This window comes from Cnephaeus nilssonii (genome assembly GCF_951640355.1).
Source record: "Cnephaeus nilssonii genome assembly, chromosome: 6".
Lineage (NCBI taxonomy): Eukaryota > Metazoa > Chordata > Mammalia > Chiroptera > Vespertilionidae > Cnephaeus > Cnephaeus nilssonii.
In genome coordinates, this window is record NC_137077.1 from 75,519,493 (window position 1) to 75,543,688 (window position 24,196).

Below are 24,196 nucleotides of genomic sequence, written 5' to 3' on the forward strand. Positions count from 1 at the left end.
ACTGTCTGCTCCCTGGTGGTCAGTGCACGTCATAGCAAGCAGTTGAGAGGCCTTAGCATATCATTAGCATATTATGCTTTGATTGGTTGAACAGATGACCAGACAACTGGACACTTAGCATAGTAGGCTTTTATTATATAGGATGCCATACACAAAAGCATGAATATTAGGAGCAGCAGATAATAGGGAACCAACTGGAAGACTGGCAATCATAGCTGTAATTTGAATTTCTTTGATTGATGTAAAATAGGACTGGGACTAAGGCAAGGCAAGTGAGGCATCTAGGGGGCAAAACTTAAGGAGATACTTATTCTCAGGTATCAACTCTGCACTCCATGACCCAGAAAGTGAGTACCACTTTACAGTTTGCTCCATATGTGTCTTGCTTGCTTTACCCTAGTACCACCTTAATACAAAGGATAAACACTCTTCCATGTTTTAATTTACTATTTTTCCTAGTATTTATTACTGTTGGTTTGCACCCTTAGGAGCTTCCCAGTGGAAACTGTCCCCCATACACAGAAGGTAATGAGAGACCAAAGAACTCCATATGGTAGGTGTCAGGTTTAATAACCAAGGGAACTTTATACCAGGCTTGTCTTGGGTGACCACAAGATGAGTACAATGCCACACCTACATGCCAGGACCTTAAAAGTTTATATCAAGGCCTTAACTGGGTTCAGTTGAATATATCATCCATATGGTCTCAACAACACATTGATAGCTCGACTATATTCCTGAATATGATCCCCACTGTGGTAATAGTAGGCAATAAAGAGCTTCCAATTGCCAGAGTCCAGCTCACGAGTCGACAGGTGGTCATATCCTTTTGATTACTTTCTTCAACAATTACAAGTTCAAAGTCATCATGCATTTAACTAGTGGAGGTTTTATTTTATAATTTTATTTTAAATTTTTTAAATATCAAGCTAACATTCCTGTCATAATTTTTAGTGGTGCATTTTATCTCTTAACACAAGATGTTTCTAATTGGTCATAGTTCTGTAACCTGTCTTGGAGGACTAGAATGGAAAAGCTTTTTAAAAATTTATTTTATTTTATTTTATTAATTTAAATCTTTATTGTTGAAAGTATTACATATGTTCCCCTTTTTCCCCCGTTGACCTTTCCTAGCCTGCCCTTGGCCCTGCCACCCCACCCCCAGGAGTTCCATGAGCATGGTCCATGAACCTCTAATATTGTGATATTTGAGTTATATTTATGATAATTTTTCTGGAGTAGTAGTGGTTCATGATCTTTAACACCCCCCCCCCAAAAAAAAAAACAATAACTACAACTACTTCTTCATTGTGAATTACAGCATACTTTTTTTTTTCTTCTTCTGATTTTGGAGTGTTAACTCTCATTTGTCCTACAAAACTCAGTCATCACTTTTTTTTTTCCTCAGAAGCAAATGTTAAACTTTAATAAAAGCACTGTATTTTCTATTATATTAGCAAATACATGGAAGAGCAATTTTAAAAAATTGCATTCAAACTACTGGTTCTTATACCCATGAACATATATCAGAATTACTTGTGGAAGTTTTAAACATATTTAAGTCTAGGCCTCACTCTTGGAGAAGGTTGTGACAGAGGTCAGGACCCAAATATTTTTCAAAAGCTCTCCAGGCTTGAGTCACTGAATTTAAATCAACTGGGGCCATTGTTTGGGGGTGTGGGGAGCTTTCTTGGCAGATTTTTAGCTGTAATGAAAAACTTGGCCTCTGGCTTTTTGGGTGACTTTCTTGGGTCTTTTTTCCCCAGCAGAGTTTCTCTCCTTTTCTACCTCTTCTTTGAATCTTGGCTTCTTCCCTGGGCCTCTACCCTTCTTCCCTGGGCCTCTACCCTTCTTCCCTGGGCCTCTACCCTTCTTCCCTGGGCCTCTACCCTTCTTCCCTGGGCCTCTACCCTTCTTCCCTGGGCCTCTACCCTTCTTCCCTGGGCCTCTACCCTTCTTCCCTGGGCCTCTACCCTTCTTCCCTGGGCCTCTACCCTTCTTCCCTGGGCCTCTACCCTTCTTCCCTGGGCCTCTACCCTTCTTCCCTGGGCCTCTACCCTTCTTCCCTAGGCCTATACCCTTCTTCCCTGGGCCTCTACCCTTCTTCCCTGGGTCTCAACCCTTCTTCCCTGGGCCTCCACCCTTCTTCCCTAGGCCTCTACCCTTCTTCCCTGGGCCTCTACCCTTCTTCCCTTAGATCTTAGGCTCTGCTGGGAAGGCCTTTCTCTTCTTCCTGAGAGGTGTGCTGGTACCAGGACTCTTTTTTGGAGACTTCTTTCCTGTGGCATGTTTTGTACCCCCGCATTTTCTTTGCTGGGAGTTTTTTTCTACTGGGACCAGTAATGAAATTTCGTCTCCAGATTTGTCTTGCACTTTATTTGGGGCTTTTATTCTGTGGGTCTCTTTCTTTTCAGGCTTGGGGGGGTGTGTCTCTTTCTTCTGGGGTCCAGGATCCTTCTCTGGCGGAACACTAATTTTAGGGGCAGCCTTCTCTGTAGTTAGGGTTGATGCAGCCTTTCTAGCCTGTTTCATAAGTCTTCTGTCTCTTCTTTTGTTTTTCATTATGTTCTTTTTGTTTCTGTATTTTCTTTGCTTCTTTTTTCTTCTCACTAGGAGTGCACATTCTTTTAGCTTCATCCTGACTACTGACAAATGAGGAAAAGATGGGAAGGGTAACCGATCTCTCAGTTTTCATGTACAAGAGTTCGCTTCGGCAAGTTCTGTGAAAGCCTTCTCGGGACAGCAACAGTGTTCTCGATGATGTGCTGAGCCTGCATTCTAGTGAGACGGATGCATATAATGCTGAAGTGCTGCAAGGACCACTTTTAGAGAAGTTTTAAGACACTTCTGCCTATCAATTCGTTGATATCCCTGGAGAGATTTTTGGCTTGAAGGTTTACAGGTGCTGGAACTTTCTTTCTCTTACAGAAATGTCTCAGGCAGTGCAAGGGTAAGAGCCACCTGATTCTTGTGTCCCTCAGCAAGAAATCAAAGCTGCCGACAAGGCAGAACTTGGCCTGATGGGTTTTATACTCCTTTTTAAAGTTTGGAGGGGGATCATCTGAGAAATGGATTTAATTCCATGCTTATTCAAAAGCTTCTTATAAAAACGTTCTGTCTTTTTAGGAGTTAAATTGGGTTCATCCTTCATAAATAAACAGATATATGTTAATCTGACCCAGTACCATGAGGCAAGGACAATCTGACCCTCAGTTCTTTTCTTGGAATTTTCCATAATACCACCATCTACACTAATAAAAGAGAAAGATGCAAATTGACTGTACCTTCACGATGCCCACCAGCCAATCAAGAGTGAGTATGCAAATTAACCTAATAAAGATGGCAGGTTAATTTGCGTAGGCAGGAGCCGAGCAGCCATGGCGACTACGCAGGTGTTCCGTACTGCCCCAGCAGCTCCGGGCCTCTGGGCAGTGTGGGAAGGCAGAAAGGCAGCTCCAGGCCAGAGCGAAGGCAGAAAGGCAGATCTGGCTGGAGCGAAGGCGGTGCCAGAAGCCAAGGGAAGGAAGGCCCATTCTTGCATGAATTTTCGTGCATCGGGCCTCTAGTTAAAAATAAAAGGTTTCCATCTCATTAAAAAACAACCCTTTAGCGTTTTTCCTGGACCTGTAATGTGCCAGCAGAGCTTCCACTGCCTCTCTGATCTGCCCTTTATCCAGCTGTTCCAGTGCTGAGATCCAGGCTGGGGTCAAGGCTGAGGTCAAGGCTGAGGTTGCGAGTGGGGTCTAAGCCGAGTCCTCCATTTCTCTCTCACCTCGTGCAGACTCACGTGCAGAACCCCACTCGGTCATCATTTTTAAATGCATGAATGTGACCTTCATTACTAACTGCTATTTGGCAGTAAGAATGAAAACTATGTTTCACTAATTTTATATAATTAACCTTTATAGAAAAGAAATTTACATAAAAAATTTAAGTACACTTAAAATTTGTATTTACGATGTATGAAGAAAATATCAATGAAAATAATTTACTAATATCTCTGCTCTAACATATCAACTTCTTTTTTAGCCCATTTTTTCCTAATCATGGTCTAGTTGCATACAATAAATCCTAGAAGAGATATACTTAATTTTCACTTATATCCTAAAAATTCCTCTGTTATGTACGAAACACCTCTCTATGCACCTCACCTTGCCACACATCCTTATAAGTATCATTTTACATCCTGTTTTTAAAATCTTTTTATTTCAGAAAATGTAATCATATGCAAATGTAGAGAGACTGTTAAAGTAAACCCTCTGTACCTAGTTTTGACAATTATCAATCACCTAATCAATACTAAATAAAAAATGATTTTGCAGAGACTTGTTTCATTTCTTCAAACTGCACTAAATTATAAGATTAGATGTCCAATTTGCAACCTAAGTTTTAAACTATATCACAACTCCGTGAGAGAATTGTACTAGGTTTCTGGTAAATCAGGAAGTAGCCTTGGAAGGATGCTTTTCATGGACCAGAGCTGACAACAGAGAAGAAATGAGTTGCCCAGGAGGCTAGACTGGATTAGAAAATTCCAGATTGTTATATGTTTTGATTGGATATAAAATCAAGTTAGAAGAGTTTGGAATTATCCTAAATTGATTAAAAATAGCAGAGCCTCAAGAATACTCAATTAATGGTGAGTTGTTTCTCTTTTTTAATTGCTTCAGTTATTGTTTAAAAAGGTGATTTTGAAAAATAATAAATCTGGAGAAAATAATAAAAATCTAAAACATATTTTGGTATCTGAGAACTGGGGAAAGTAGTTATTGACTGCTGTGTTCATTAAGTTTCAGAGAAGAAAGTTGAAATTAGCAAATCCTTAACAAGCCACTCTGGCAGGAAGCTAATTTTTTAGTAAATAACATGATTATAGCGTGAGGGAGTTTAATTCATAGGGAGATATTGGATGACATCCAAATATATTATTTATTTCTAAGAATTAAAGAACTTAAAATAGCATCAAATTATACTTTAAACAACATTTAAAAAACTTAAAAATTGGTAGCAACTAGTGATCTCTGGTTGATATTTAAGTATTAAACATCAGCATGGGTTTGGCAATGTATTTCATAGTAATGTATTTTTTAACTTTTGTTTCAAGTATGGCAAAATTTTCCATTGCTGATTTGAATGCACATATAATATGAAGCCCACACCCCAGAGAGAGAAAGTTGATAGTAGTAATGGGGGGAAAAAAAAAAGAAGAAGAAAAAAAAAAGGACAAGGTATCAAAAGATTTAGATGCTAGTTTCAACTTTTTTCCCATGTGCTTATATCTTTGGGCCTCAAAATCTTTTATGTAAAAAGTATTGAGCTAAATAAAGTAAAATAGGTGGCTAAGCTAACATTTAAAATAAGATTCTCTATATATGCAGTATAAAAAGATAATAATTAAATTTAAATGGTAGTTTAGTTTAAGCCTCTATTTTCAAAACGGAATGTACAGAAAAGCTCTATAGTGATAAAAGTATTACCTCTCTATCCTGAGCTGATATTCAGATGGGGTATGAGGGTGGGAAGATATATGAAATATATGTTGCTGTATGATAATGTTATACTATTATGACATCACCCAAACAGGCTTTATTCCAAAGAATAAACTATATATACTCAACATAACCTAAGCCATTCTTGCATATTTTACTAATTATTAAATCTGTACTAACACCTCTTATTATACATTTTATTGTAAATCCGATTAATATTCTCCGTGTGGGAATCATTACTTCATTATGAATCCAAATATTGAAATTTTGAGAAACAATTGTGACTGGCCTGGATTATTTGCTATATTTTGGGACAAGGCCTACTTCATTACAGTTGCTGAGTAGAAAACAAAACACTCTATATCAATGGTTCTCAAAGTATGGTCTCTGGTTCAGCAATCTGGGAATTTATTATATGTCAATATTCTTGGATCCTACCTCCATACCTAATAAATCAGAAACTCTGGGAGTAAAGCCATGTTATCTATGCTTTAACAAGTTTACCAGGTCATTCTGAGGCACACTAAAGTTTGATAACCACTGCTCTAGATATTTTATGTAAGAATAAATTAAATACAGGTTAGGTCAGTGATGGCGAACCTATGACACACGTGTCAGCACTGACACGCGTAGCCATTTCTGATGACACGCGGCCGCTGAGGTGGCTGCATGCCGAGGATGAAACATTTGCTGCTCCTGAGGATGAAACATTTGCAAAATAATGTTTTTTCCTCAAAGTGACACACTACCCGAGTTATGCTCAGTTTTTTGGCGAAGTTTGACACACCAAGCTCAAAAGGTTGCCCATCACTGGGTTAGGTTCTTACAGAAGCATTGAGAAGGTGCAGAAGCAAGCTCTGAACTGGGCCTCCAGAAATAAAGACCAGGACAGAAGTGAGCCACTAGGGAATTACCACCTCAGAGTCCTCTACTGGAAAACAGATTTCAAGAGAAAATGCTATAACTGCAGAGGTTGTCAGGATGCTGAAAATAAGAAGCCACCATTACTGCGGCTACATCTGTGCCTCTCAACACCAGAAGCTGGAGAATGGAGCCTGAGAAGCACCTCTGACCTTGTTTCTCACAGAATAATATCCCAAGGGGACAGAAAGATTGTGTCTGTCTCCCAAATCTTACACCAGTGCACATGGCTAATAAGTCCTCCTGTTTAACCAGAAACATAACTACACGGGTATAACGTAGCACTAGTATTGGCATCCAATGGGCAGCATCGTTAAATCACTACCTGGACGTTATCCATAGTGTCCTGAAGTTGGGACTAGCATTATCATTTCCTTTAATCACTATGTTGAAACATAATATAAGAAATACAGAGGAAACAAAACTTTAGAAGCAATTAAAATATTGAAAAGAGATCACTATTAATTTGTCACATGTCGTTATCATTGTTTAAGAATTTATACACTTGTATATTCATTAGTTAAACTTAGCAAGTAAAACAATGCCTCGCTATGCCTTAGGAAAACACACCCAAGCAATTTATATAAAAATTACCGATGAATGGATAGATAGCAATAACTTACTAGTAAATATGTATACTATAGTGCTTTACTCCTTATACACTATAATTGAGGCATAGAGAGTATAATATGTTCATTTACTTTTTAAAAAATCTTTATTGTTGAAACTATTACAGATGTCCCTCCTTTTCCCCCATTGACCCCTTGTAACCCACACCCATGCATATACAGAGTTTCAAAATTATAAAATGCTATAGTTCATAGCTACATAATAAGTTAAAAAATGCATGCATATCTTCTAACTCCTAGGCCAATGATTATTCCAACACACTTTAATGCCCTGTCTATGTGTTTTCTGAGAATTTTTAAAACAGCAACACAGAATGATAGAAGAAAATGGGTACTGAGCCAAGCACAGGAAAACGGTGCGAGTGTAGGGCAAACAGGAATAAAGCAGTGGCCTGGAGAGGAGCTTTAAATGACAGATCAAATTCACATGAAAATATTGCAAATCGAATACAGTTCCAGGTATATTTATGTATTAGTCAAGACAGGCTTGGCTAGGGGCTGAGATAACAAACAACCGTAAGATCTCAGTAATTTATTTATTTATTATTTTTTTAAAAATATATTTTATTGATTTTTTACAGAGAGGAAGAGAGAGGGATAGAGAGTTAGAAACATCGATCGGCTGCCTCTTGCACACCCTCTACTGGGGATGTGCCCGCAACCAAGGTACATGCCCTGGGACCCTTGAGTCCGCAGGCCGACGCTCTATCCATTGAGCCAAACCGGTTTTGGCGTAAGATCTCAGTAATTTAAAACAATAAAGGTTTATTTCTTGTTCCATTGAGGGATGCCGAGGCATATCTTCACTTAGGGACTCAAGCTGATGAAGTAGCCGTTAAATGTAACATTGCTCATCATCAAAGCAGAGGAACAGCACACTCTAAAGAATCTCTTACTGGTATTTAAATGACACACATCACAACTGCTCACACATCATTGACCAGAATAAGTCACATGGTCTCCCCCAACTACAATGGAGCTAGGAAGTGCAATTCTATCACATGCTTCCAAGGTGGAAAGAAATCGTTGGTGAATAGCATTAATAATTACCACAATTTTTGTCAAAGCCAAATTTATAAAGAACGCTTTATCAAGAACTTGCAATTGAAGGTCATAGACAGCCTGTTAGGGTAGGTGAAGCAATGTTGATATAAACTTGGTACTCGAGTAACCATTTCTCCATCATAGTCATAGAGAAGCAGAAGAAGCCAGTCTACAAAGATACGCAAAACAAAGCAGAGAAAAGTGACAGATTATAACTAGGCGTCCTGATGGTTTTCTTAATCCCGACTCCAGTCATTTGGGAGCTCTAGTTGCCCTTGCGTTTCATGGGATAACTCAATGTCTATCATTACATTTCCTAGTTTTTGTAAATTCGTTCCAGTTGGTTTCTGTTGTTCGAAATCAACAGAATTTTAATTAAGGCAATGATTCTAAATATTTCTTTACTATTTCTCTATCAAGTAAAATACAATATAGAGTCTAACGCAATATAGTACTGAAATAGTTCCTCACATTACTGGGCCTTATTTTATATCCCCTACACAAAACATTCAATAGATAAAATTATTTTGAATTTGGAATTACTATTACAATATTAAAGAAAGGAATATGATGGTATTAGATAATTTGGATATTTTTATCAATGTTAAAAAATTGAATTCTATTCATATAAGTGAATACTAATGAAAATAAATTGTCAATTTTAAAATGTTCTGTTATTACAGAAATGAACAAAAACACTGTAACAGGTTTTTTTAAAAACTGAGAAAGTACCAAAATGATCAAGAACCTAAGTAATATTTAAAATATTAAAACAGAATTCACATCAACTAGAGAACAAATTATTAGAATATATAATGGCATTGAGAGAAATAGAAGACAGAAAGCATTTAAAAGTGTTCAAATCAAACAAACAAAAATGTTCAAATTCAGAAAGAAATGTAAATTGTGTCTACCAGAGAAAGCAGAATATAAAACAAAAAGTTTCTAAAGTCCTTAAAATGATTCCTCCAGGAACATTTCATATCAATTATTCATGTCCTTGAGCACAACTATAATGCTTCCCCACATTCTCAAGTTGCAAAGCAATCCTTATGGTAGACAACCCCTTTTTTGTTCTTAACTTTATGTGCAAGAGAATAATTTGGTTCATATTGTGAAAAAATTATACAATTGTGGAGAGAGGCTGTCAAATAGACCAAACTGTCAGTTTGGTTTAAACATTTAGGAAAAGATGAAGTAATTTGCCAAGACTTGCCAAAAAGATGCCAGCTTCTTCAGTGCATGCTTGAATAAACATGAAACAATATTTGGATATACTGATTAATGATAAGATTTTGTTATATATTTATAAGATCCCAATTAAAACTGTTTCTTTCGGTAGGCGAGCCAATAATGTTTTTAATATCAAAAGAATACCAAAATCTATTTCTTATAAAGTGTAACAAATAGAAAGATGATATTAATTACACAAAGGTTAAGCATAATGATCTGAGGTCAAACATTTTACCTACCATAAATTTTTGATTTAATAATTATATCTTCTTGCATAAATCTCTAATTTTCAGTAGCAAAACACTTGCCCATGCACAGTATTTTAAAATAATTTTCTTATCTATTTGAATAGGATATAACATTGTGATTTCCTTATCATTCATATCTCTAATCTCAAGTAGGTTCAAAAATACTGACCAGCACAGACAGTGACAGACAGAGACCCAGTGGCCACTGGTTCTCTGCCATGTGGTGGCATTAATTTATTTTTTAAATATCTGAGTGTCCACTGGGTGCCAGATGTTGTTTTAAGTGCTTGGGGTTCGGCTTTTCCATGACAGGAAAGCTGTCTATTTTAGTAAATGCTATTAGTTCATAAGAAAAATATTTTAAAACCAACAAAAATATATGATATAAATGCTATGAAGTAATTTAACTCAGGTAAAAAGCACCAATATCCCTATTTGGACTCAAATTGGGTATTCCAACAACCTCTTTTAACCTCTCCTCATAACCTCAACATTAAAATACACAGTTACCTATAAACACATTTAGCATGTATACACAGTAATAACTGTTTTTCACACAAAGCCGCAGCTTAAAAATATATTTATTAACATTAGCCTGTCTTTTTCCTCAAATGGAGCACTAGTAACGTTTCTATATCCATTTTACAAAATGGAGAAAATGAGCCTCGGGGACCTTAAATGGCTGGCCCAGGTCTAGTGACACAGCTGGGAACTGAACCTAGGTCCCCTGAAGAAAATGTTATTGAAATTCTTTGATGAGTCAGACACGTGATCAATATTATAAAAACAAATACGGTTCACTGTTTTTAATCCCTGGATAGAAGCAATCATGCTTCTTCTAAAATTAACCTAGTAAAGCACCCTACCCCTTAGAAAACACATGAGCCTGGAAGTAAGAGGCTTAGTCTCAGTCATGCTTCCTTCTGGTAAATGCCTGTCTCACTTCCAGAAGCTATCAGAGATTGCACGCCAAAAAAATCAGTCTATCTAACTTAAAATGTAGCTTGCCCTATTATAATTTACAAACGTTATCTGAGGTGAGTGGAAAACAAACACAAAACACAAAACAGAATGAGCTCAAGAGAGAACATTCCCAGAAACGTCCTTGTTTTCCCCGGGCGTGACTGACTGACACTGGGAGGCTGAGGTGTGGCCTCCAGGGCCCCCGTGGTCATCAACAGGGATGGGACAGGGGAAGTGGCCGTTTTTCCAGTTTAAATGTCATTTGATACAAGTAGCTTCTCTGGATCGTTGATGTGTTAAAGGCTTTTGGAGAAATGGACTTATTGAGAGGCAACCCAATAGATTTCCCTAGAGCTACTCAGGTAGATTTTCAAAGGAACGAAAAGGATTGTTAAATTCCTAGAGGTATCTTCTTTTGAATTAGATTCAAGTGGAAGAGTTCATGTTGGTGCTAAAAGGCCTAATACTGGCTAATGTCCACAGCAGGACAGAACAATTAAGCAAATTTACAAAATTGCTTTCATTTATGCCTTCGATGATATAGGTAAGTTTTGCAAATCAAGTTCTTTCTTGCTTCAATGAATTCATGTTTGTTAATAAATTCAAAGGTATCTTTTTAAAAAGTTATTTTGACTTTATTGTACTTTATGTCTTAGGAAAATCTCTTAAATACCACTAATCAAAACACTTATAAACTGCATAAAATTAGGATTTAACCATGAGAATTAAAATATTAAAAGGAGAATAATTCACTAATCATTCATTTTAACTGTCTTTACTTTCCTCCCAGAATTTTCTAATGGTTATGGCCCTATTATCGTGGGGAATAAGCTTCTACATAGCTTTTTCCACATAAGCCCTGAGTGTTGGAGGAGATCATCGAAAGGATGTAACCACCATGGACTCTCTAGCTGGACCCAGGCATTCAGAGGCTCCTTGCCCCTCCCCTGTCTTTACTAGTAGAATGTACATTCTGCAGTTTCCACAGTAAAAACCACATTCAAGAATACAGCCTGTAGAGAACTATGTGTTGTTGAGACCACCTGGATGGTCTTTGTGACTGAACCCAGTTAAGGCTTCTATGCAAACTTTTAAAGTTCTGGCAGGTGAGTGCGGAGATCTCCTCATCTTGTACCCATCCAAGAAAAAGCTGCTATGTAAGTTCCTTGCTTATTAAATGCTGGGAATCAATTCTAGCATGTCATAATTACAAGAGTTTCATCAAAAGGTTGATGAGACTTGGGGGCTCAACAAGGGCTGAGCTACATATGTAATCATCTGTTGGAACAGCTAAAAAGCATCTCCCCCAAACCTGAATAGGATAATCGTTTGCTGCCAGACAGCTCAGGGCATCTTAATCTACATGTTATTGCCTCCTGTTGACAAAACACCTGAACAGCTATAGGCTATTCCCCAATCTGACAATGCTTCGGTAAACCCTACCCTTTGAAGTGTATTATCTCCACCTTGCCTTAGGACAAATTGTGTTAATAAAAAGCACGGGGTCCTGGGACAAGGGAAGTCTTTAGCTCCTTTAACTGAAGCTCCTCTGACCCCAATGCCTTTCAAAACTATCTTTCGTCTTTGGACTCCTTATTGAATCTATGCACAGCCTTTCTCCAGATTGCTGAACCCTTCGTAATGTTGGGACAAGAACACCGGTATTAATGGCGACCCGAACTGGGGCTTAAACCTGGCAACACTGGCAATTAAACCTGCCACCTACCAACATGGAGTTGCCTGCCTCTTTCTTGTCTCTCCTGGCACTCTCTGTACAGGGGCCAGTTTCAGGTTTCACCTGGGAAATTCCTGAGGTCACAAACCCTAACCAACACCAGTCAATCAAGGTGCCAGTAAATGAGGACAAGACCCCAGAGTCTCAATGACAGTTAATTTCACAATTCCCTCCCAGGCTCCCATCCAAACCTGCCGCAGTCTGGTCCCTGGTGTGGAGCCTTGCTCAGAGGAAGTGGCCGGGTATGTGCAATGAAGCTGATGTACCGCACCCAAGGGACATTGGTTCTTCAGAAAGCCCAAGCACGAGACCCCTGTGCAAACATCTGCTCCTAAACTCAGGACTGATATTCTCCCAAATCAAACTCACTGGTGACAGTGCTTGGCACATGAGGAGCACTCAATGAATACCTGTTTAATTTAATTAATAACTTGAGGATAAGAAAAAATGGCAGGATCCCCAAAAGTGAGCATAAGAGTGGCAAATTTTAAAAGCTAGCAAAACAGAGTCAAGAGAAGATGATGAGAACTTTCTGTTTAATTTGCGTCCGATAAATCAAAATGTTCACTATGCTAAAACTGACAGAATCATAAGACTACAAGGGAGTTTAAGGGTACATTAGTTCCACTCTGTTGTTCTCAGAAAGGTGGACTTCTAAACTTTCCAATGGAATGATTCTCTTATCTTTTCTAGAAAATCTCTAGGGACAAATGACTTCACATTCTCCTGAGCATATTGACCCGACAATTGTATGAGAGTAAACCTAATGGTGTAGATATAAAAGAGATGAGTAATCACTGTGTCATTTTGAAACTTAAATTTTTCTTACTTTCCAATAAGTCATTTATAATGACTGTTTCTATTTAATTTGTATTCATTTTTCTCATAATATGATGATTGTAAATATAAAAATTAAAATATATTTTCTTTGTAGAAAATTTTAAAAGCTCTGGAAATTATGAAAAGAAAAAGCACCTGTATTCCTATCAACCAGCATCCCAGCATGAACATTTTAAAATATTTTGGTATATTTCCCTTCCCTTTGAACACTTTGAATTCACAAATTTAAGTAAAATTAAGTTATTTACTCTGTGTGTTGCATTATCCTTTCTTAATTGGACATTACATCATGAAAATTTCTCAAGACTTTAAACAATAACCTATCTAAAATTCTTAATAGCACGGTTACAATGTAACCTATTATAGTGTATTGAATGGTAACCCCTCTCCCCAAAGATGTGTTTTTGAACCTGTGAATGAGACCCTATTTGGGGAAAAGGTTCTTTGCAGACTAAATGAAGGATTTTGAGATGAGATTAACCTGGATCAATATGGGCCCTAACTCCAATGAAAAGTGTATTTATGAGAGAATAGATGGAAAGAAGACACAGAGAGGTAATGTGAAGATTGAGGAACAGTGATGCACCAAGGATTGCCAGGAGTCACCACAAGTTAGGAAGCATGGAATGGATTCTGCCTCCGAGTCTTCAGAAGGAACCAATTTTGCCAACACCTTGATTTCAGATTCCTGTCCACCAGAACTATGAGAAAATAAATGTCTAATGTTTTAAACTACCCACTAGGGGGTAATTTGTTTTAATGACCCTGGGTAATTAATACGCATGTAAAAAGACTCTGACTTATTTAACAATTCCCAGACAAAAGAATTTTCCTTTTTTTTTTTTTTGTTTTCATAAATAATGCTAGAATAAACATCCTTGACATTCACTCATTCACTCAACAAAAATTACACACCTACTTTATGCCAGATATTCTTCCATATAACTGGAGGAAGAAGATGTCAGGAAACAAGACAAAGATTTCAGTCCTCATTGAGCTTTCAATGAACAATATACATGATAAACACATAAGTAATAGAGTATGTTGGAAGGTGTCGTGCTATGGAATAAAAAAACGGGAGGGGGGGCAGAGGAAGGGATTTTAGGTTGAAATGGTTGGATTTGCAATTTAAATAGGTCAGTTAGGAAAAGCCTTATTGAGTAGTTGACACTTGATTAAAGATGGATGTAATAAGGGAGTGACCTATGCATTTAACCCAAAAAAAGGCCTTCCAGGCAAAAGGGAAAAGTCAATGTAAAGTGCCAATTTCTGAATATGTCTTTAGGATAAATTTCTAGAAATAGAATTACCAAGTCAAAATGGATGAATATTTTTAAACCTACTGATAAATATCTACCTGAAAGGTGGCATCTTATTAGTCACCACTGGAAATATATATCAGTAATGAATTCCCTAAATTTTTACACTGCATATTATTCTTTTTAATTGCCAAATTGAAAGGCAAAAACAAAACAAACAAAAAACCTTCATTGTTCAAATTTGCATTTTCTGGTGCAAATGTATTTTTTCATGTATCTAGTAATCACTTGTATTTTTTTCTTTTAAGAAATGTCTATGCTTTGAAATGTATGCTTTTTAAAAAATATATTAAACTAGAGGCCTGGTGCATGAAATTCATGCACAGGGGGGGAGGTCCCTCAGCTCTACCTGCATCCTCTCCAATCCAGGAGCTCTCAGGGGATGTCCTACTGACGGCTTACGCCCACTCCTCGTGGTTCTCTGCTCTCTGTGGGGCCTGCCTGCTTGACGCCGTGGCAATAGCCAAGCAGGCCCTGCAGTCTGCTGTCTGAGGGGCCGCTTGCGGGACTGAAAGAACTGGGGGACTCCAGTGACAGGCAAGCAGTGGGGTGGATCTGCCTGGAGGCAGTCTGGCTGTGCCACCCGCCTGCCGACCACTGGGACTGGGGCACTCCGGCAGGGCTGAGGGGACTGGGCACCACCGTCTTGTGGCTATGGGCGCCACCATATTTGTGACGGAGTGACGGTCAATTTGCATATTCCCTCTTTATTAGATTGGATTGAGAATGTTTATTCTGCAATCTGTAACCATTAATATTTAATACAAATGTTTTCCCCTTTTGGAGCTTGCCTTTTATATTTGATTGTGTTTATATTAACATTCATGAATATTTTTAAGTTCATGTAGTAAAATATCTATCTTTTTCTATAAAATTCACTTTCAAGTAGTGCTCAATTATTTCTTATCTCCAGGAAAAGAAGGTTAACCAAGAATATTTTTTTTGCTGATTTATAAATCTATTTTTGATTGAGTATATTTTATAAGAATACTTATAACTTTTCATGAAAGATGACTAGTAACTCAAAAATACTTGAATTTACATTTCTTGCAAAATTCAAAGCTCAAAAGTTTATCTTGGGCAAAATATTTTGAAAATGAAAGCATGAAAAATTCAGCAATGATGGTTAAAATATATCACTCTGGATATTTATTGCAAAATTTAATTCTGCTGTACTACAAAGTGCTTATATTTGAGAAATACTAGTTTTAAAATAAAACTTAGAATTATTTTTATACATTGTACTTTATAATATTTAATTTTATTTAGAATGTATAGTATTGTGTAAAATACATACAAAAATGTGTGTATATGTGTGTGTGTGCGTGTGAGTGTGTCTGTGTGTGTGTATCTAGTAGATAATATATACTGACAACAAACAGAACAAAATGTGGAACAAAAATGAAATGGATATATCAAACTCAGAGTAACTGAATTACCTTGATAGAGCATTAAATTTAACACAAGCTTCCTGGCTTAAAAAAATATTTGATACAACAAAATCAGGTCTACCCTCTGCTATCACATAACAAGTGGCCCACAGGGCTTTTGTAACCTTTGTTTGATTGAATTACTGCTTCTGAGAGGTTCAGTGAAGCATTTTATACCTCATAGCAGTCTCCATCATTCTGATATTTGTAAAATCAAACAGCAGCAGGATGCAGAGAAAAACTTTCACTGGAATAACACAGCTTTTTCAAAGTGTCCAATATAAATTAGCCCATTTATAAGTTTCTACTAAATTGTTAGCCACCTTTTAGCTTTTTATAATTTCTTACACTTAAAAAAATAGGCACTGCAAATAAAACATTTGAAAGTCTTATTCATTCAAAATTTTTATCTGTTTATATGTGCATACTAGCATTAGAAAACTGTATTCATGTAATCAAAAAGATGTGACAAAATAAAAGACATTTATTAAGTATTCTAGTTATTTTTCCTGAATTCGATTTTCAAAAATAAGTCAGAATCACATTTACTATACTCTATACATTATTTCAATTTTGTTATCTGCATTCTATACATAAATTTATGCCAAAAAATTTCCTCATTGAGAAAGAAATTTAGGTTCTTTAAATTATGTGACTTATGGAGGACCTAGAAATATTTATGCAATTTTTATTTTGTACCTATTGATCAACAAATACACTTGAAGGAATAAATTTTTTGAATTCTTAAACTTATTCCATAAATCAGTAAAAGAGAACACATTTTAAAATGATTTTTAATTCCTCACTAGTAAAACAGTGCCTTGTACCCCCTCTGCTGGCTTTAAAGTGTAGTTTAACTTTTAAAAGATTCATATAACTGTATTTGTATTATAATTTATTATAGAAAACAGAAACACTCAGAAATGCTTTAAATCTTACATAATTGCTTCACCCTAATAATAATTTAACAAAATAAGCATGTTTATCTTCATTTAGAATTAAAAATTATAGTTCTATGTTATAGGAAGTGAATATTGAAAGAATATTAACATAAAATCACAGGACATTAATCAAAACAGTTTTGAGGTAAACATAAGAAAAGATCAGTGTAGAGAGTAGAACATCCAAAAGATTGTACTAGGAATTTAATAAATGACAAACATGATAATTTACTCAAGTGCGGAATAAGGAGTTTGACAACAATGCATACTGATATAATTTTCTGGAAGAAAATAAAGATACACCTCCATCTCATACTCTAAAAATACATAATTCTATTGGTCTAGCACTATTTATTTAAAAGATAATACTTTCACCATTGAATTATCTTGTCACCTATTCAAAAATATTGATCATTTTCTAGTTTATTTCTGAAGTCTACACTTTCCATTCATCTTTGTGTCTATTCTTATGCTGTTTGCAGCATCAGTAAATGGGAACCTAACTTTATGGTCTGACTTGGTGATCTTTCCTCAGTCTAATATTTTTGGTTGTTCTAATAAATTGACTATTTCCATTTTTATCATCAACTTATAATTTCTTCTTTCTTTTTATGTTTTTTTAAATATATTTTTATTGATTTCAGAGAAGAAGAGAGAGGGGGAGAGAGAGAGAGAGAGAGAGAGAGAGAGAGAGAGAAACATTAATGATGAGAGAGAATCCTTGATGGGCTGCATCCTGCATGCCCTCTACTGGGGATCGAGCCTGCAACCTGGGCATGTGCCCTTGACCAGAATCAAACCCGCAAGCCCTCAGTCCACAGGCCAACGTTCTATCCACTGAGCCAAACTGGCTAGGGTTCTTTTCTGTTTTCTTGAAGGCTTTACTACTATACACTACATGCAAAAAAAAAAAAAAAAAAAAAAAAAAGAGCCAGTCTTCAATGAATCTAGAGATTCATTGAAAGGACTATACCAGGTAATCTTTATAGAAATACTAGAGGCCCGGTGCATGGATTCGTGCACCAGTGGGGTCCCTCGGCCTGGCCTGCCGGGATCAGGCCAAAACTGGCTCTCCAACATCCCCCAGGGGGGTCCCGGATTGCCAGAGGGCTGTTCTCAGGTGATGCACCCCAGAATTGGGCTCCCTCCTCTCTGGTTCCAGGTACATCACCCGAGAACCGCAGCTGCCAAATCACTGCAGCTTGGCAGCTCCTGTGTTGAGCGGCTGCCCCCTGGTGGTCAGTGCGCATCATAGCTACCAGTCAGAGGATCGGCCAGTTGCTTAGGCTTTTATATATATATAGATACGCATGGTTACAGGTTTTGGAGTTTAAGCAGACATTGTGCAGACAATTTTAGACAGTCCAGAGGACTGAATTATGACATCCAGGAATGATTTTATCCAGAAGCAGAAGACTTAAAGAAAACAGATCCAAAATAAAAGAAATTACTTGCATAGAATCAAATAAACTAATGAGGCATATTTAATTGTGGTCATTTATTTTGGTGTACTATTAGCATTATTTCTAGAAATCTGCTTTCTGGTGGATTTATGAGGAAGTTTTTTCCTTTATTAAACATCTACCTCTAACCTAGCAACGATAAGGGGGTTACAAGGAGAATCAGCTTGTGAGGCAGTGTAGTCATTGAAATGATTTTATACAGAAAAGGTTTTTTCTTCCTTTTCCAGTCTTATATTTAGGTAATTGGTGGTGGACATGGGAAAAACATCAACATTCTCAGTTTCATCCATGCTTCTCAAATGTTCTTTTCTCATGATATAAAACTCTATCCCTTCCCATCAACACTTTCCTATCAATGTAAGAGACCTACAGGGCTTGATAAATTAGTTGAGTTAGAACTCTGGAACCTTCACAACTGGTCCTTGGACATGGATGTCACCCATATCTTCCTTCTGGCCACAGGAAATGAGGGACTTTTTTAAGACTTCTCTTTAATCTTCCTGATCATCCATGCCAGATATTTTTAGTTTTCAATTGCCCATTTTGTACATTTATACTCTCTAGGGCCATTAGATGGAGCCAGAAAACACCACAAATCTTATCATCTGTATTTTTGTCATAGCAAAAATTTTATAATCTGTGTTTTTGTCATTTTTACAACCACTTGATATCCCAGTGCCATAACCTATCCATGTACTTTATCCCATGCCACTGTCAGTGATCATTTGAGTCATCAGAATGACACATCATGGATTACCCATCATCCTTTTTCCCCAGGACACCTTAAATATGTGAGCATTTCCTAAATTTGAAGTTCTGCTTCCTGGACCTCTTTTTGGTACCAATTATTGCACCAGTCAAGGTCCTGGCAAGAAACAGATGAAGCAAAGTGGAGAAGGGGTTCATAAAGAAACTATTTACACAGGTGCAGGTAAGGTGTAGGAAAACCACAAGGGATAATGTAGAATCCTGGATACTATAACATTTCCAAGTTCTTATTTCCACTTCCCTAGAACTTTATTTCACTGTGTCAAGCAAAATACAAATTTGGGAGTCATTCAATATTATTTTTTTCTATTACATACTACCTTCAATTATTTAAATAAAATTCCTTCTAAATATCCACCTAAAATATCTACTCTTTCTACAACATTTCCCCATCCAGTGTGTCATCATAATTCAATTCTTATTGAATCATAAGAATTTTAGTGTAATTTAGATTTCATATACAAGAGTAGTAAGAGAGGATACTGGAGAAATAAGGAATTAGTAGGTCATGGAGGACTATGTCATAATGAGAAGTTCATTCTCCTTTAACTGATAGCAAAAAATAAATAAATAAATTGGGATAGCAGAGCCCTTTATATTTCCATATTATTTGTGTTATTGCAGTTGAATGCTCAATTTGAAAAAAAATACATTAATACAACATCAGCACAAAAGATGTGAATTTTAATATGTAGCACATCCAATTACAGCACTATAAAGAATTTGGTGAAAAGCAGCTATAAATATCCAGCTGCAGAGTTTAAGCTGTCTCATGCTGTGACTTTAGAAAAAGGCAAAGTATACATTTTCATTTCATCTTGTATTTTATTAAAGATCAAGCTATATTATGACCCAGGAATTACAAACTTTAACACAATTCAGGGGACATATAGACTTAGTTCTTTATTTTCATCAATATTACTAAGGAAATGTTACATGGCATAAAATGGATAAGGCCAACATATCTAAAGCTCTCCCTATCTCAACTATGGTACTATTTACTAACTATTAAGTATAGAATGAAACATATCTATGATTCCCCCCACCTATTGTGTATTGCCTATGTATTTTATATTAAATACTAGAGGCCCAGTGCACGAAATTTGTGCACAGGTAGGGTCCCCAGGCCTGGCGAGTGATCAGGGCCGATCGGGGCCTTCTGGCTGCCAGCTGGGGCCTTCTTTCATTCTGTGCCGCCCCCTGGTGGTCAGCACATGTCATAGAGAGCAAATTGAACTTCCCAGTCTCTGGGTCAAACTCCTGAGGGGACACTTTGCATTTTAGCCTTTTATATATATGGATTAATTACTGTATTACTTTCCATATAAACAACTGTAAGTCTACTTTTGTCCCACACTGTATTTGTCTGGAAGCGTATACTGTATTTGCATTTCCTATCTTCATTGCCAACCCAAGAGGTTAAATGAGCACTTTGCTGACAGGCAGCATGCTCAGTCCCTAGTATTTGGGCTCTGAAATCTACGCTTGTTTAGGTGAAACATTAAAAAAATTTGTCTTCCTCCAGTAACTGAATTTATAAAACAGAGTGGACAATTACCACCTTAATTTGTAGAAATAAACAGGGTATAAAAAAGAAAGTGGGGGGAGTTTGACCAAAAATTCTACCTCAAAGGTCATGATGACATTACTTCTTGACCAACAACCTTAACTTAATCAGCTTTCATATACTAAAAACTTGTGGGGAAGGGTAAAGGTTTAGGGGTTTGGAAAAGGACCAAGGAGGCCTTTAAAATCAAAGCAATTTTAGAATAAAAGAGAACAATTACTAAGATTCAACCTCTGAGTTTTCAAAGGTTTGCCATAGGGCCAAATAACAATGGTAAGTTCTTTGGGTAAGATGCACATTTACCAAGTTGGACATTTATAGCCACTGCCATTTGAAATATTGAACCTCCATTCATTTGAAACTTGCCTAATACTATATGACCTCTTGTATTTGTCTTGTACTGTTTTTAACTCTTGAAATACTGAACTTTTTAACACTGTGTGTCTTATTCCCTCCAACTGAGACTGTAAACTCTTGGAGAAAAATGCCTGTATTATACCCCTCACCCCCATTCCTTACCAAGAGGGTCAACCTTGAACTGAACCTTGAACTCTTTCATTTTTTTTGGAACACCCTTGGGATATGCATTCTGAAAATGGACACAACATGTTTTTAGTGAAAATCTAATGGCAAAAATAAATAAATAAATCAATCTAATGGCCAAGAGCCCAGCCAGTGTAAACACATTCTTTCTACGTCTTCACTTTAATGACAAAAGATTGTTTAGATTTAGAGAAGAAAAAGAGTGGATTTATTTTACAGTGTGTTAAAGTATTGGAAACGAAGCCACTGAGAGTTCTTTGGATTTTATGTGGCATCATGGTGCAAAGCCCAGGCCTCCCTGTTATCCTAAGGTGACCAGACGTCCCGCTTTTGGCGGGACAGTCCCGATTTTTAACAATTTGTCCCGCGTCCCGGGGCGTTTTAAAAAAGTCCCGAATTTTGGAAAGAATGCACGACAAGCTAGGGAACGGCGGGAGAACAGGAAGGGAATATATGGTTTTGGGCGGCCATGTGGCTATTTAGCCAGGGTATGAGTTTTATATTATTTTTGTTAATTTTATAATGTTAAACTTTAATAATAACAAATAATTGTTGAGAACTGATTATCGAGAACTGCTTATCAAAGTTTGCATTGTTGATCAGTTGTTAGAATTCGACCACCATTGTTTGGACTTATTGAACAATGGCATTTTTTGGGATTGGCAACGACGAAAACATTTTGTAACTGTCTTTCAGATGATACACATCGTACTGCGTGCTAGTAAGATAGTTAAACAAGTGATGTCATTACAAATCAGCTATTCAGATAATTTAGGTAAGTAATTTATTTATTTATTTCATAAATACATAAATTTTCTTGAATTTAGCAGACAGTACTCATATTATTTATATTTTATAGTGGCAGCAAAAAGTCTAGTGCTGGCCTTGAAAGTGACACTTACGACTTACGGCAAATTCAGAGGAAAAATAATACAAGTTAGTATTGTTATTATTTAGAAAGAAATATAGGATTAAAATAATTTTTAAAATATAGTTACTTTATAACAATCAAATTAATTTAATTTATAAACTAACAATAAAATATGTTCATGTAATTATGTACCTACTTACTGTGTTTTTAAGCAATATGTATATAATAATTTATAATATAATTTTAAATTATTTTTTTTAGATTTTTAACATAATGAGTAAGAAAAGAGGATGCAAATTCAATGATGATCTAAGAAGTGAATTTCCTTTTATTAAAAAAAACCAAAAGCGATTACAATATAGACCAAATTTTTAATCAAGAACCCCCCCCACCGGGCCGAAACCGGTTTGGCTCAGTGGATAGAGCGTTGGCCTGCGGACTCAAGGGTCCCAGGTTCGATTCCGGTCAAGGGCATGTACCTTGGTTGCGGGCACATCCCCAGTAGGGGGTGTGCAAGAGGCAGCTGATCGATGTTTCTCTCTCATCGATGTTTCTAACTCTCTATCCCTCTCTCTTCCTCTCTGTAAAAAATCAATAAAATATATTAACACCCCCCCCCCCCCCCCGTCAATGGTGTCCTGCTTTACCAATGTTAAAATCTGGTCACCTTATGTTATCCTCAAAGCTGAACAACAGATTCCAGGTAATATAGCTCCCCAATCCCACCCCCACCGCATGGGCACTTGAAGCTGACAGTTGTTTTGCTTCAGGGTCCGCACCACCAGGCTATAGACCAAATGCAAACTCCGGGCTTTTCAGCGGACAGGCCCACAATGAGAGGAGTGGAGCCGCACGCAGAAGAGCACCCCCAGAAAGCAGTCAGAGGCCGCTTTTCCAGTGTCCCGCTTTTGAAGATAACCTGAAGTAACAGAAGCGCATTTGTACATGGACAGAACTGTAAGCCAGAGAGACGGACGGGCAATATGGACTGGGGACATTCAGAGCAAGAGAGCGAGGGCACAAACCACGCAGGATGATGAGAGTCCACCTGCGGCCAGGGTGTTGTGTGCTAGTGAGTATGTGGGCGTGTGAAATCTGCTCCAGAACCACTGGCCGTGCAGCCTGGCCTGGCATGGCTTCCAAGTCGAAGAGAAGCAGGTGGCTTTGTTTCCAGAATTTAATGAAGGAGCGGAGCCTGGGCTTAGAGAAGACAATGTTCCCTGGAGGGAACTCGTAATCTACACCAAGGCTTGGACAGCATGAAACTCACTATCCAACTTCCCGGCCCAAGCTTCGAACCGAGCCAGAAGCCCGCAGTGGGGACAGCCTCCACGGCCAGCAAACAGCACCCTGGGGAAGACGCGGTGTGGGCCCCACAGTGTCCCCCAGCTAGAGTGACGGCTCCAAGCTCCCACCCTCTTCCATGCAGCCAGCACTACATCCCATTTAAAACTAACACCCACGTGTGCCAGTAAACAACTGCAGGCGGCGAATAAACAACTCAGGGTGTCGCCCCAGCTGGCCCATTTTGTCAGGAAGGACCTCGCAGCTGCCATGAGCCCCTGGCCTCGCAGCCGTTGTGGCTTTGTCCAGAGCTGCCTTTCTCAAAACCCCTGCCCCACAGTGCGGGAGGCCAAGGTGGGGCGTGGCCGGGCCAGAGCTCTTAGCTGTGGAGCACGGACTTTCCCTCACCTGCGTTCGCTGCTGGGCTGTCCCTCGCTCACCTGCCTTCGCTGCAGGTGCAGAGGTTTCCCGGCAGAGCGGCTCTGCTGCCACTTGGCAGAAGGAACCTGTGGTCCTTCCGGGCAAGCGGCAGCGGCCATCGGGAGCGCTCACAGCTGCCGCCGCCATGTGGGGAGTCCAGGCCGCCCTCCGCCAGGCCTGCCTTCCCTGCCCCCATCCCCGCTGCCGCTTGCCCAGGGTCGGCCCTGAGCAAGCAGCGGCCGCCATCGTGTCCCCAACACTGCAAGTCCCCGCCCCCATCCTCAACGCTGCAAGTTCCCACCCACCTGTGCTGTTACTGTGACGGAGTCCTGACCAATTTACATATTGCCCTTTTATTAGTATAGACTAGAGGCCCAGTGCATGATTGAATCATGCAAGTGTAGGGTCCCCTACATGCTTTCGATCGCGGGGGAGCTGGGTGCCTGTCCGCTGGTGCACCAGGCCTTTCAGAAGCCTCTGGCTCGGTG

At 38.1% G+C, this 24,196-nt stretch overlaps 1 pseudogene across 1 annotated transcript; it reads right to left on the reverse strand.

Annotated features, from left to right (window-relative positions):
* Positions 1-1,647: 1,647 nt before the first annotated feature.
* Positions 1,648-23,954, reverse strand: LOC307101090 (ribosomal L1 domain-containing protein 1-like; annotated as a pseudogene). The gene is made up of 6 exons: positions 23,697-23,954; positions 21,110-21,179; positions 8,203-8,252; positions 3,570-3,743; positions 2,212-3,246; positions 1,648-1,827 (listed from the first exon to the last, which is right to left on the reverse strand). The product of its transcript is annotated as a ribosomal L1 domain-containing protein 1-like (transcript).
* Positions 23,955-24,196: the final 242 nt, after the last annotated feature.